The sequence below is a fragment of the Dermochelys coriacea genome, chromosome 3 (genome assembly GCF_009764565.3).
Source record: "Dermochelys coriacea isolate rDerCor1 chromosome 3, rDerCor1.pri.v4, whole genome shotgun sequence".
In the NCBI taxonomy this organism is placed as follows: domain Eukaryota; kingdom Metazoa; phylum Chordata; order Testudines; family Dermochelyidae; genus Dermochelys; species Dermochelys coriacea.
Genome location: NC_050070.1, coordinates 64,589,666 through 64,604,338, shown reverse-complemented (window position 1 = coordinate 64,604,338; position 14,673 = coordinate 64,589,666). Strand labels below are relative to the sequence as shown.

Sequence of the window (14,673 nt, the reverse complement as noted above, 5' to 3'; positions counted from 1 at the left end):
GTGCAACGTCACATCCGTGACTTCCGCGACAGAATCTCAGCCTTACTAATGGTCCCTTCTAGCCTTCAATTCTGTATCTAAGAAATTCTATCAAATGAGGTTTGGGGCCACATACCTGCTCATGTGGCCTGTTTCTAAATACTCTGTATCAGTAGACTGGACTGAAAAAAATATGAGCCATTTTCAATTGTCCTTGATACTCATGCAATCCCACGGACATCCTTTCACAAATGTTTGAGAGCAGTATTTGGTGGTGAGTCTTTTCAGGTCATAAAACTTAACAGTCAGGAGCAAGGTCACTCAAACTGTGCTTAGACGAGGTAGTTGGCATCCCTGGGTCCCCATCTATCCACAATATTTCCTTATTACAGTCCAGGTACTGCAGAGGTGACATTCAACATTTTCATATGAGCTGCTGAGATCTAGATAGACCATGGTATGTTGGGTTCTGCAGTGTCCAGGGTCTTTGCACTTTCTTATTAGAGATAAGAGAACCATAACTGTGTTCAATATATGACTACGAGTTATCCACAACACCCCTTCCATCTCCTGCCTCTTCCAGTTTTATTGGGGGGGATTGTGGAGCACGTCTACATTATGATATGAATGCTAGTCTAAATTTGGACTAATTTTTGGTATAAGAACTGGATGGAATGCCAGGGCTCTATTTTCCATTTCTTTAAGGGATGGAATTTTCTGCTGAACAAATCAGAGGGACATGTGACCAGGGGCTGTTGCAGAAGCTGGGGTCCTGAAAGCCCCCCCCCCCCCAAAGTACAAGCTGGATTATGGCAAATGTTTTGATAAAATGCTTCAGTTTAAAACTAGCCCCACATCTGAGAATGTAACATCTGCATGTCTGGCAAGAACATTCATGGACTATGAAACTCCATCCTATGGCACCTGGTACCAGTGTTGAATATCCCAGGTGCATGGTGCCAACATAGTGTATACCATGGTGACTGCATTGTACGGACACTGGCATTGCCTTCAAACATCATCACAGTGCGTTGTGATTTGCTGTGTTGCCAACTCATCATTTTTTCCTGAGTAACAGGATTTTAGCGGGGGCTGGAGCAAGTCTCGCAATGAGAAGCTCCAGTTTTCTAGCAACGTTGACCTTGAGTGGCTGCCTGCCCCACTTGCCTACCTCCTGAGCTGAACAACTGCTGGCACAGCTCTCTCCACCCCTCCATTCATCAACCCAAAGCCATTTTGGGGGTGGAAGAGGGGAGAGCTAAAGAGCCCAGGCAGTTCAGGGCAGCCACACTCCCTTCCAGTAAGCAATATGCCCAGAATGGTACCTATGTGTCTTCCTCACCTCGCAGCAGCGAGGCTGGGAAGGGGCAGAAGAGCCCCTGGAGCCGACACTCCGGCCCCCAGTCTGGAATGGGGAGAGGGGGCGGACCCCACTGTAGCCCACCCCAGGCCTGGAAAAGGTGTGTGTGGAGGGGGGAGGAGGGGGTGAAGAGCCCCTGGAGGAGCAGAGGTGCGGGGGGCTGAACTGCTGGGGACAGAATTAACTGCTGGGCAGGATGGGCAGATGTGCTAGTGAGCGCGCCCACATCAGGGGTCAAGATAATCTTAGCACTAAATTTGGGAGATCGGGCAACACTAACTGTCCCACACTTACCCTGGGCCTGGGCAGGGTGGGAGGTCAACAGCGGGAGGCAGAACAAAACTCCAATAGCTTCAAACAAACAAAACCCAACGAATCTCTCTTTTTTGGGGAGGGTCTGACTCCTGATTTTGGATCGTTGAGGCTGGCAATACGCTGCTTCTCCTCCCTCACATTAAAGCGGGCTCTCCCGGGAGCGGGGTGGCATCTCGCCGTCCCTAGAAATGTCCTGCCCCGTGCCCATGACCCCTGCAGCAATGAACCGTCCGCGTGCAGAACAAAGGGCCGGCCGCAAGGGAGGGCAAAGCGCGCGGCCCACGGTGCCGGGCCCCGCAGCGCCGCGCCCCGCCACGCGCCGCTAGCCCCGTCAGCGGTGCCCGCCCTCTGACCCCGCGTGCCTGTCACTCCTGGCTCCCTGCCCGAAGGCGCGGGCCGGAGCGGTGGCTACCGTCAGCCAATAGGCGTGCGGGATACACAGCGCTCCCGCCAATCCCGGGAGCTCTTGTTTCGGCGTGGGCACTCAGCAGCCGTTCCCTCTCCTGTCCCCGGCCCTGGGCTGTAGCCGTGGCCGCTGCCGTCGCTCCGCTCGGACGGTCTGAGCCATCCGGCAGCCTGGCCCTGAGCGGGAGTCATTGAAATGAGTCCCCGCGCCGCGCCGCGCGCGTCCCGCCGACCCTGTCCGAGCCCTTTCATCTAGCGACTGGTGAGGAGGCGCCGAGTCCTGCCGATGTGTCGGGCGGGCGGCGGGGAGCGGTTCCCGGGGCGGGGGGGACAGAGAGCAAGGCGAGAGCCAGACAGACGCGGCGGGAGCTGGCCGGGAGGCGGACAGGGGGCCCGAGGGGAAAGGGGCGTGAACTCTCCCAGGGGACCGAGTCACAGGCGGCGTGAAGGGACGAGACTCGGGGACAGAGTCACTGGCGGGGGGAAGATGGACGGACAGGCTCAGGGAGGGGAGGGGCGGGGCTGCCAAGCAGTTGGCGGAGGAGAGCAGCGCTGAGACTGGCGATAGCCCTCCCCTGGCAGCCCCCTCGCCATAGGAGCCCGAGCGGGGCGGTGTGTGCACCGTGTCCCAGACACAGACCCCTGCCTGGCACTAACGCTTTGAAACGCCTTAAAGCGACCACAGGAGGGATCTGGGCAGCTGTCCTTATCCCGACAGACAGCCTCGAAAGTCCTCTTCCTGTCATGGGCTCTCACGTTATTTATTCTAGACCTTTTGGCAGTGGCCTCCAGTGATGTTGGCTTCAAACCCGGTGTACCGAAACATTCTTGGAGAAGTACCAAAGTGATGAAACTTTTTAATAGAGTTCAAAAACCCAGGCACCGTTCTGGGTTTTCTTGGTGCTCCTCCACCTTTTCTTTAGTTCGGTCTCACTCCTCTTTCCTCTGAGGAGATTGGCATAGCTGCCTGTCTTGATACAAATCGCCCACCTTTTAAATAATAAATAACGCATTTCAGATAAAAGTTTCCTAATAGATATTTGGCAGTGTGTGTACTGAATTTATTTATGAAATTCAGACTTTAAGTGGTAAATCCACCAAATAATTTTAAATTCAGTGAAATGTTGAAAAAAGTAGTGTTGGTTCACCAGAATATGTTATAAGGTGTGAACATTGTTTGATGCATAGAGCTTAATCAAGAATCTAGCATGTGGTTAGAGTAAATGGGTGGGGGGGGAGTTGTAGTGTGTGCGTGCGTGCGTGCCTGTATGTGTTTGAATACACAATATTAAGTCTGAATAATTTTGACCATTTCCAAATGTACCACATGTAACATTCCTTTTTATATTTAAAAGGCTTCAACATCTGTATTTCATTAGTTCTAACAAATGGGTTCAATTTCTGTAAAATGGAGTCATTTCAAGATACTTTAGTAAAGTTGGTTAATTAATTGTGCTCCATTTTGATGTTTTATTTTGTTATGAATTAAATACAGACCTTTCTCTTTATGGTATTCATTAACAGTGATGAGATTAACAGCGTGACTAATGAACATTGAACAAGTGGGCTAGAGCTGCTGGGATTCCTTTCCTCTACCTCCTTCCCTTCTGCAGCAGAAAAGGCAGAGAAAGGAGAAGTTATGTCAAATGAGTTGCATGGTGCCAAAAAATAATTGCACCGTGTTATCCTGGTTTGGGTGTTTCGGTTATGATTGATATGTGATAGCTTTGAGTTAGAACAGTTCTACATCATATTAAAAAATGTTCCAATGTAATGTCAGGATATGCACTGTGATTTATTTATTTATTTTATGCCTGTTTGTGACTCTGGTCACTTACAAATGGGCTCTCTAATTTTTCCCCAGATTTGGTGTAGTTTTTTGAGGAAGTTTCAATTGCTACATGTGTAATGTTTGTTACTTGATGTTGTTTGAACAACCACTAACACCACGCTAAAGAGACCGATAGGACAATGCTTCTGTGTAATGAAGTAGTTTTGATGGTGATCATGCTACTATTATATGAAAGACAATTTTAAATATTATGCAAACACTTTTTAATATTAAAAATGGGCTAAACATTAAGACCTTTACTTTGGACCAGAGAGTATCAAGGTATGTATTGTATTCATTCTGAAATCACTTTATTTGACCTTGAATTATTTACTGGAATAATGATTACTTTGGAAAGAGTTTACAATTTTAGTAAAATACTAGAAAATGTTTTGAGGACTAAAACCTAGCTAAATTAAATAATTAATAGAATCTTAGAAGTCTAAGACACTTAAATAAAAAGCAAATTTATGGGTGTCTGGACCCATGAAGAATGAGATTTAGGTTTGGGTCTTGATCCCTTTTTCCTTAGGTTGGTAGGGATTTGGAACATTGCAGAGGCTATCAAGGAGAAGAGCAACATGCTGCTGTTCCTTTCCTTGGGGCTAGGTGTTCCGCCTCTACAGCACTCCCAGTGTTTGCCAAAATAGAGAGAAAAATTAAAGTATAGAATAATTAGATGCCAGAGTGAATGAATGTAATACATGTTTCATTGGTGTCTAGCCCAAAGTGCAACGATTTTAATCTTTAATATACTAAAAATGTTTTTGCCATCTTCCAAATTATAACAGGTGTGCTCTCTATCCAAATTACTTCAACTTTTTCTTCCTTCTCTAATGTTAAATTATAAATGACTTTCAACACTTTGCATGAACAGGAAGAATTTGAAGAAATACAACCTGTTTATCCACATATAAGCTATTCATATTTTCTTTAATCATGACAGCTCTTAGGTTATTTCTGAAAGTCATCTTAAATATCGAACCTGAAGAAGAGCACTTTGTAAACTTGAATGCTTGTCTATTTCACCAGCAGAAGTTGGTCCACCTCACCCACCTTGTCTCTGTAATATTCTGTGACCAACAGAGCTATAACGATACTGCAAACAGAGCTTCAAACCTCATTTTCTGTTCAAGAATTTTAGTGCATTCATTGAAATATTGTTTGAAATGTTTCATCTGTGTACTGTCTTGTTAGATACCCTGCAGATCATAAATGATACTGTAACTTGTGCCTAATATAAAACAGGATTTGAAATATTTACCTGACACTGCAACCCCAAGAACTAAGTTGTCTAGCTGATCTCTCTCTCGTTTTTTTTTTTAAACATGTAGTGCTCATTGCTGTGTTGTTTAAGCACTTACTAGCTAGGGTGAAAAATAATTGTGCTACAGTGCTCCCCAAACCATCTCCCTGCAATTCGAGAGCATAAAAGTTTGGTGATATTTGTATTATTGTCAATCACTTTTCTGATTAATATGGTATAATAAAACCCCTGCTCTCATGGTTTTGATATGCTTTCTTGCTACACTTCACGTGGTCCTTTCTTTTCTTGAGTGATTTCTGGTATTTGTTTTTCTCTTCACCTACTTACCTCTCTCCTTCATGCTCTGCATTGTGTTCTCTATGTTCTCCCTAACTTTGTCTTTCTCTTCCTAATCTGCCCTCAAATCTTTCTCTCTTAATATCATATTCTGTTTAATTTATCCCATCAGTCCCTACCCCTCTCTCTCCTGCACATACAGCTACCCCTTTTTCTTGTCACAGAGTCTTTGCGCTGCATATTAATATAGATGAATTTTGTGAATACCTTTGGGGTTAAATTTCTTAAAGGCTGCTTTAAGTTTACATTAAATTGTTACACAAGATTTAATTTATTGATCAAATCTTCTAGATCAGAAAAGATTATATTTGACCTTTTATTAGAGCTTTTTGTGGTGAAAAATTGCCTTTTTAATATGTAAAGATAGTGAAGAGAGAGAACAGGAGAAAATTCTGAGTAGTGATAACCATGGCCTTGATCTTGCAAACCCATACATAACTTCGCTCTCTTGAGTTTCACTGTTACCTACTTTGAGAAGTGATATACAAATGGACCAGACTTTCTATGTGGGATGCTAATAAAGAACTGAGTCAATTGTTGGCTGCAACTCCGGCAATTTTAGTCATCATTTCCTCTGCCCAAAAAGTTCTGATGACCTACAGAACTCTGCAGTTCAGGAGAAGAAACTGAGGTTGGGAGAATGCGCACCCATTAGGGTGTCTGATGTAAGATGGTGCATGAGGGTGCTTGTGTGCTCCCTGATTCACAAGGCTTTGAAATAGTCCCATGTGCTTGTTGCCATTAGGCAACTCTTGAGAGGTAATAGTTGTAAGATCTCTCTCCTTCACGTGGGTTGCTGAGGAGTCTAGTGAGAGGATTTGTGCTCCTGGAAAAAGCCGGTGATATTTAAGGCCAGGTCTGTACTACCAACCCATGTCAATATAACTGTCACTCAGGGTGTGAACCGTCTACACCTCTGAGTGACATAGTTATACTGACACCCCTCCTCCTCCCCCCCCCGCCCCGCCATAGACAGCGCTATGTTGATAGGAGAGCTGCTCCCACTGACATAGCTACTGCCTCCTGGGGAGGTGGATTAACTATACTATTGGGAGAAGTGTAGGATTGTTTTCACTAAAGTGCTACAGCTGCATGGCAGTAGCGCTGTATGTGAAGACAAATCCTAAGGGTCTTTGTTGTGGGTGAGAATTTAGAAACAATCCTGTCGCAAAATAAACTATAAAACATAAACATCTTCATGATACTCTTGCTCCTCATTCTTTTTAATTCCTCCTCTCTTTGCTGCAAACCATTTTCTGCAATGAAAGAGTATGTTAAAATTGGAAGTTGCTCTTCAAAAAGAGTTAACGCTGACATTCTAGGCCTTTTGTAACAACAATTTTTTTTAAAAAAGGCATGGTTTTAGTTCTTATTGAAAGAATAAAAAGCTCAATAATTACAGGTTTAAAAAAGAAAAAAGGCTAGTGTTATAACACAAATTAAAATAAGGGTTAATAATTACCAAAAGAGAAATATAGGCAGAGATCATAGGACAGAAAGAGAAATAGACCATGGCTTATCCACCATACAAAAACAGAATTACAAAACAACACCACACATTTCCCTGCCCTCTTTGTTCATTTCTGATATGTTTTCTGCTTAGATTCTGATCCCTCTGATTGGGAATCTATGTGGCTAGACCCCTGTATCTGTGCAGACCCCCATTCAAGTCAGTAGCATTTCACATAGACATGAGGATCAGTTGCTGTATTGGGGCCTTAATTTCTAAACTTTTTGGCTTGGGGACCCATTATATTTAAAAAAAAAAAAATAGAATTGCTAACCTGTTTTTGAGCACTATAATAATGACTGTGTGCTTTAATTGATCTATTAATATTTGCCTTGGAGATATATATGACCTTATGTCTCATAAAATGCCCCAAGAGGTGTATTAATGCACTAATAGTACATGCAACCCTGTTTGTAATGCTGTAATAAAGGAGGGCTGAACTGACTTGCATGAAAATAATTCTATCATGTCAAAATTCTACATTTGCTGCAAAAGTGCAATCAGAATGGAATTAGTTTATTGTAACTCACTGCTTGTCTCTTGGTTTCTTGTTATGTAATATTGTACATGGCTTCCTAGCCATGTTGTTTTTGCTTTTCTTTTTAATACCTGATCTGTCAGTCCACAGTAAGTCTGTGTCTGTTTCTCTGTTGAATTTTCTGCCCACTCCCCTTTTTTAAAAAAAATTCTGCATCTTTTCCTGTTTTCCTACCCTATGTTATCTCTGGAGTATCTCCAACAAAAGTGTCTTTCAAATTGGTGCTATTTGAGATTTGCTTGGTCATAGAACTTCCATGTGTGGGCTCTAATATGAAAGCTGGCAATGACATTATAATTAATGTCAGTTTTGTATTGATGCTATCATATGGAATGCACAGCTGTGTACAGTGATAGCACTGTTACAAACTTTGAAGAATTCGGTGGAGCATAGTGAAGGAGAGGGAAAATGCAGGGTTCTCATAGACGTATCAAAGCTAAATCTTTATATATGTATATTTTTTTCCCTTTGTCTTTTTTGAACCAAGGTCCGGTATTAAAGTGTGACAGATTAGATTAATTATAATACTTAGCTTTTCTATAATACATTTCATCTGTAGATCTCAAAATGCTTTATAAAGAAAAGAAGTTTTTGTAAGAGAGCACTTATCTCTGTATCTGTGCAGGGTGTAGTGTCATATTTCTAGTTTAACATTTTCGGCAGCTGTCATGGTTCTCAAACACCTCTTCCACTTCCTTGGAATAAGGAGGTGGGCTGGTGCCCATTGAATGACGACTTCCTTATCAATATCTAATACTGGGTCAGTTCTCTTGCATATCACTCTAAAAAGGGTGACTGTGGAACACTCCCACATCAAAGAGAAGGATAAGGGGTGACTTGATCACACCCTATAAGTACCTATATGAGGAACACATATTTGATAATGGGCACTTCCGTCTAGCAGATAGAGGTATAAAATGATCCAGTGGCTGGAAGTTGAAGCTAGACAAACTCAGACTGGAAATAAGGTCTACGTATCTTAACAATAAGAAAAGGAGTACTTGTGGCACCTTAGACTAACAAATTTATTAGAGCATAAGCTTTCGTGAGCTATAGCTCACTTCAGCGGATGCATACAGTGGAAAATTTGTTGGGGAGATTTTATATACACAGAGAACGTGAAACAGTGGGTGTTACCATACAGACTGTAACAAGAGTGAGCAGGAAGGTGAGCTATTACCAGCAGGAGAGCGGGGGTGGGGGACCTTTTGTAGTGATAATCAAGGTGGGCCATTTCCAGCAGTTGACAATAAAAGTGTGTGTGTGTGGGGGGGAATAACCAAGGGGAAATAGTTTTACTTTGTGTAATGACCCATCCACTCCCATTCAAGCCTAAGTTAATTGTATCCAGTTTGCAAATTAATTCCAATTCAGCAGTCTCTCCTTGGAGTCTGGGTGGACTCCTCCTGAAGGTCAAAACAGCAGACTGGACTTCTACATAGAGTGCTTCCGCTGATGTGCAAGGGCTGAAACTCTGGAAAAGCAACATCACTTGCCCCATAACCTCAGCTGAGCAGAACACAATGCCATCCACAGCCTCAGAAACAACTCTGACATAATAATCAAAAAGGCTGACAAAGGAGGTGCTGTCGTCATCATGAATAGGTCAGAATATGAACAAGAGGCTGCTAGGCAGCTCTCCAACACCACTTTCTACAAGCCTTCTGATCACACTGAGGATTACCAAAAGAAACTACAGCATTTGCTCAAGAAACTCCCTGGAAAAAGCACAAGAACAAATCCGAACAGACACATCCCTGGAACCCCGACCAGGGGTATTCTGTCTGCTACCCAAGATCCATAAACCTGGAAATCCTGGACGCACCATCATCTCAGGCATTGGCACCCTGACAGCAGGCTTGTCTGGCTATGTAGATTCCCTCCTCAGGCCCTACGCTACCAGCACTCCCAGCTATCTTCAAGACACCACTGACTTCCTGAGGAAACTACAGTCCATTGGTGATCTTCCTAAAAACACCATCCTAGCCACTATGGATGTAGAAGCCCTCTACACCAACATTCCACACAAAGATGGACTACAAGCCGTCAGGAACAGTACCCCCGATAATGTCACAGCAAACCTGGTGTCTGAACTTTGTCCTCACCCATAATTATTTCACATTTGGGGACAATGTATACCTTCAAAGCAGTGGCACTGCTATGAGTACCTCCATGGCTCCACAGTATGCCAACATTTTTATGGCTAACTTAGAACAACGCTTCCTCAGCTCTCATCCCCTAATGCCTCTACTCTACTTGTGCTACATTGATGACATCATCATGTGGACCCATGGAAAAGAAGCTCTTGAGGAATTCCACCATGATTTCAACAATTTCCATCCCACCATCAACCTCGGCCAGGACCACTCCACACAAGATCCACTTCCTGGACACTACAGTGCTAATAAGCGATGGTCAAATAAACACCACCCTATACCGGAAACCTACTGATCGCTATGCCTACCTACATGCCTCCAGCTTTCATCCAGACCACAGCACACTATCCATTGTCTACAGCTAAGCTCTATGACCGCATTTGCTCCAACCCCTCAGACAGAGACAAACATCTACAAGATCTCTATCGGGTGTTCTTACAACTACAATACCCACCTGCTGAAGTGAAGAAACGGATTGACAGAGCCAGAAGAGTACCCAGAAGTCACCTACTACAGGACAGGCCCAACAAAGAGAATAACAGATTCCATCACCTTCAGCCCCCAACTAAAACGTCTCCAACGCATCATCAAGGATCTACAACCTATCCTGAAGAACGACCCATCACTCTCACAGATCTTGGGAGACAGACCAGTCATTGCTTACAGACAGCCCCCCAACCTGAAGCAAATACTCACCAGCAACCACATACCACACAACAGAACCACTAACCCAGGAACCTATTCTTGCAACAAAGCCCGTTGCCAACTCTGTCCACATATCTATTCAGGGGACACCATCATAGGGCCTAATCACATCAGCCACACTATCAGAGGCTCATTCACCTGCGCATCTACCAATGTGATATATGCCATCGTGTGCCAGCCATGCCCCTCTGCTATGTACATTGGCCAAACTGGACAGTCTCTACGTAAAAGAATAAATGGACACAAATCAGACATCAAGAATTATAACATTTTAAAAACCAGTCAGAGAACACTTCAATGTCTTTGCCAATTTTAGGTCTATAATCGAGTGACCAGTTCTTCAACAAAAAAATACTTCAAAAACAGACTCGAAGGAGAGACTGCTGAATTGGAATTAATTTGCGAACTGGATACTATTAACAGGCTTGAATAAAGACTGGGAGTGGATGGGTCATTACACAAAGTAAAACTATTTCCCCTTGTTTATTTCCCCTCCTACTGTTCTTGTCAACCGCTGGAAATGGCCCACCTTGATTATCACTACAAAAGGTCCCCCCTGCTCTCCTGCTGGTAATAGCTCACCTTTCCTGATCACTCTTGCTACAATCTGTATGATAACACCCATTGTTTCATGTTCTCTGTGTATATAAAATATCACCATTATATTTTTCCACTGTATGTATCCGATGAAGTGAGCTGTAGCTCACAAACGCTTATGTTCTAATAAACTTGTTAGTCTCTAAGGTGCCACAAGTACTCCTTTGATTTTTGCAGATACAGACTAACACAGCTGCTCCTCTGAAACCATATTTTAACAATGAAGATAATTAACCATTGGAACAATTTACCCAGGGCTGTGATTGATTCTCTGTTACTGGCAATTTTAAAATCCAGATTGGGTATTTTTCTGAAAGATGTGCTGTAGTTCAAATAGCCTGTGTTATACAGGAGGTCAGACTAGATGATCACAATGGTTCCTTCTGGGCTTGGAATCTGAATATCCGAAGCAGAACTGAATTTGTCCGCACCTCAGCTCCAGCACCAGTCTGTTGGTAGAATGTCCATATAGTGTGGAGTATAGAACATGGTGAACAAATGTAAATTGGATTGCTGCAATTTTTTGATTTATGAAATATTTATGAACATTACTGTTAAAAAGAGCAGAGTGAATAATTCATAGTGAATAATTTACTGGAAATGTACTCTGTTCTTGAATTTTCCACAAACAGTTTATTTTTCTTAAAAAGACTTTCTATTTGAAATTATTTAGCAAATACTCTGCACAAGTTTGGTCTGTAGATTTTTATTCCCAATAAATTTGTCGTATTTGATATTTGAGGGATTATTTAACTTTGGACACATTTCACATGAGATCGTTCGTATTAGTACTGGTGGCTGAACTTTGTGACTTTGTCCTGACCCATAACTATTTCTCATTTGGTGACAATGTATACCTTCAAATCAGCGGCACTGCGATGGGTACCCGCATGGCCCCACAGTATGCCAACATTTTTATGGCTGACTTAGAACAACGCTTCCTCAGCTCTCGTCCCCTAATGCCCCTACTCTACTTGCGCTACATTGATGACATCTTCATCATCTGGACCCGTGGAAAAGAAGCTCTTGAGGAATTCCACCATGATTTCAACAATTTCCATCCCACCATCAACCTCAGCCTGGACCAGTCCTCACAAGAGATCCACTTCCTGGACACTACGGTGCTAATAAGCGATGGTCACATAAACACCACCCTATATCGGAAACCTACTGACCGCTATTCCTACCTACATGCCTCTAGCTTTCATCCAGATCATACCACTCGATCCATTGTCTACAGCCAAGCGCTACGATATAACCGCATTTGCTCCAACCCCTCAGACGGAGACAAACACCTACAAGATCTCTATCATGCATTCCTACAACTACAATACCCACCTGCTGAAGTGAAGAAACAGATTGACAGAGCCAGAAGAGTACCCAGAAGTCACCTACTACAGGACAGGCCCAACAAAGAAAACAACAGAACGCCACTAGCCATCACCTTCAGCCCCCAACTAAAACCTCTCCAACGCATCATCAAGGATCTACAACCTATCCTGAAGGACGAGCCATCGCTCTCTCAGATCTTGGGAGACAGACCAGTCCTTGCTTACAGACAGCCCCCCAACCTGAAGCAAATACTCACCAGCAACCACACACCACACAACAGAACCACTAACCCAGGAACCTATCCTTGCAACAAAGCCCGTTGCCAACTCTGTCCACATATCAGGGGATACCATCATAGGGCCTAATCACATCAGCCACACTATCAGAGGCTCGTTCACCTGCGCATCTACCAATGTGATATATGCCATCATGTGCCAGCCATGCCCCTCTGCCATGTACATTGGCCAAACTGGACAGTCTCTACGTAAAAGAATGAATGGACACAAATCAGACGTCAAGAATTATAACATTCAAAAACCAGTTGGAGAACACTTCAATCTCTCTGGTCACTCGATTACAGACCTAAGAGTGGCTATCCTTCAACAAAAAAGCTTCAAAAACAGACTCCAACGAGAGACTGCAAATTAATTCCAATTCAGCAAACTGGATACAATTAACTTTAGGCTTGAATAGAGACTGGGAATGGATGAGTCATTACACAAAGTAAAACTATTTCCCCATGGTATTTCTCCCTCCCACCCCACCCCCCACTGTTCCTCTGATATTCTTGTTAACTGCTGGAATTAGCCTACCTGCTTGTCACCATGAAAGGTTTTCCTCCTTTCCCCCCCCTGCTGCTGGTGATGGCTTATCTTAAGTGATCACTCTCCTTACAGTGTGTATGATAAACCCATTGTTTCATGTTCTCTGTGTGTGTGTATATAAATCTCTCCTCTGTTTTTTCCACCAAATGCATCCGATGAAGTGAGCTGTAGCTCACAAAAGCTTATGCTCAAATAAATTTGTTAGTCTCTAAGGTGCCACAAGTACTCCTTTTCTTTTTGCGAATACAGACTAACACGGCTGCTACTCAGAAACCCGTATTAGTACTGTTTGTTTAGAATCATGTTTCTGCTGCAAATCACATTTGAGCTCAGAATTCATTTTCTGCAAATGTTCCATAACAATTGCTTTCTCCGAGTATTTCTGCCGGTAAGATTATGGAGAGAGACAAGGACTGGGAATCAGGATATCTGTGTTCTGTTCCTGGTTCCTCCACAGTGTTCCTGTGTTGACACTGGGCAAAAGATTTAACCTGTTTTTCCTGTCTGTAAAGTGGCGATATTACTTCCCTACTGCACAAGGTGATGGGCAGCTAAATTCATTAATGTTCTGGTATATTTAGAGCTGTGATGAATGCTATAGCTTATGAGATGTTAACCCAGCTATGACAGGCTTCGGAGTAGCAGCTGTGTTAGTCTGTATCCACAAAAACAAAAGGAGGACTTGTGGCACCTTAGAGACTAACAAATTTATTTGAGCATAAGCTTTCGTGAGCTACAGCTCACTTCTTTGGATGCATTTAGTGGAAAATACAGTGGGGAGATTTATATACACAGAGAACACAAAACAATGGATGTTACCATACACACTGTAAGGAGAGTGATCAGGTAAAGTGAGCTATTACCAGCAGGAGAGGGGGGGCAGCTTTTGTAGTGATAATCAAGGTGGGCCATTTCCAGCAGTTGACAAGAACATTTGAGGAACAGCGGAGGGGGGGGGAATAAACATGGGGAAATAGTTTTACTTTGTGTAATGACCCATCCAATCCCAGTCTCTATTCAAGCCTAAATTAATTGTATCCAGTTTGCAAATTAATTCCAATTCAGCAGTCTCTCCTTGTAGTCTGTTTTTGAAGTTCTTTTGTTGAAGAATTGCCACTTTTAGGTCTGTAATCGAGTGGCCAAAGAGATTGAAGTGTTCTCCGACTGGTGTTTGAACACAGCTATGTTAAATTTGTTTCATATTTGATTTAATATTAACAGGACTCATTGATGTATTATTAATCCAGTTCTAGTGAAAGCATTGTACTGGTCCTTTTGGGATATACCGCTCACGTTTGTAGGGGAATTTCAAACCCAGGTTTCATTCATAAGCTAAAAAGTTCTAAATCCTAGATGTAGAGGGCCAAACACCATTCACTTTGTCACCCTGTTAAAGTGAGGGAGTTGCACATATGTAGATGAGAGTAGTATCTGTCTCAGAATTTGATGTTTGTGCTGGAGAAGGTTGATGATTTCAAGTTTGTGTGTTGTGGCTTTTTTTTTTTTTTTTTTTAAAAA

General features: G+C 43.1%; 1 protein-coding gene across 4 annotated transcripts in view; it reads left to right on the top strand.

Moving 5' to 3' along the window:
- Positions 1-323: 323 nt before the first annotated feature.
- IBTK (inhibitor of Bruton tyrosine kinase) overlaps positions 324-14,673 on the top strand; it is a 106,959-nt gene continuing 92,609 nt past the window's right edge. For 3 of the 4 annotated variants that reach the window (XM_043510558.1, XM_043510559.1, XM_043510561.1), the window contains exon 1: positions 2,112-2,321. The gene's annotated coding sequence lies outside the window, so the exon portion shown is untranslated. Of the gene's footprint in view, positions 2,322-14,673 lie in introns of all 4 variants that reach the window. The other variant, XM_038394853.2, reaches the window with a different exon arrangement.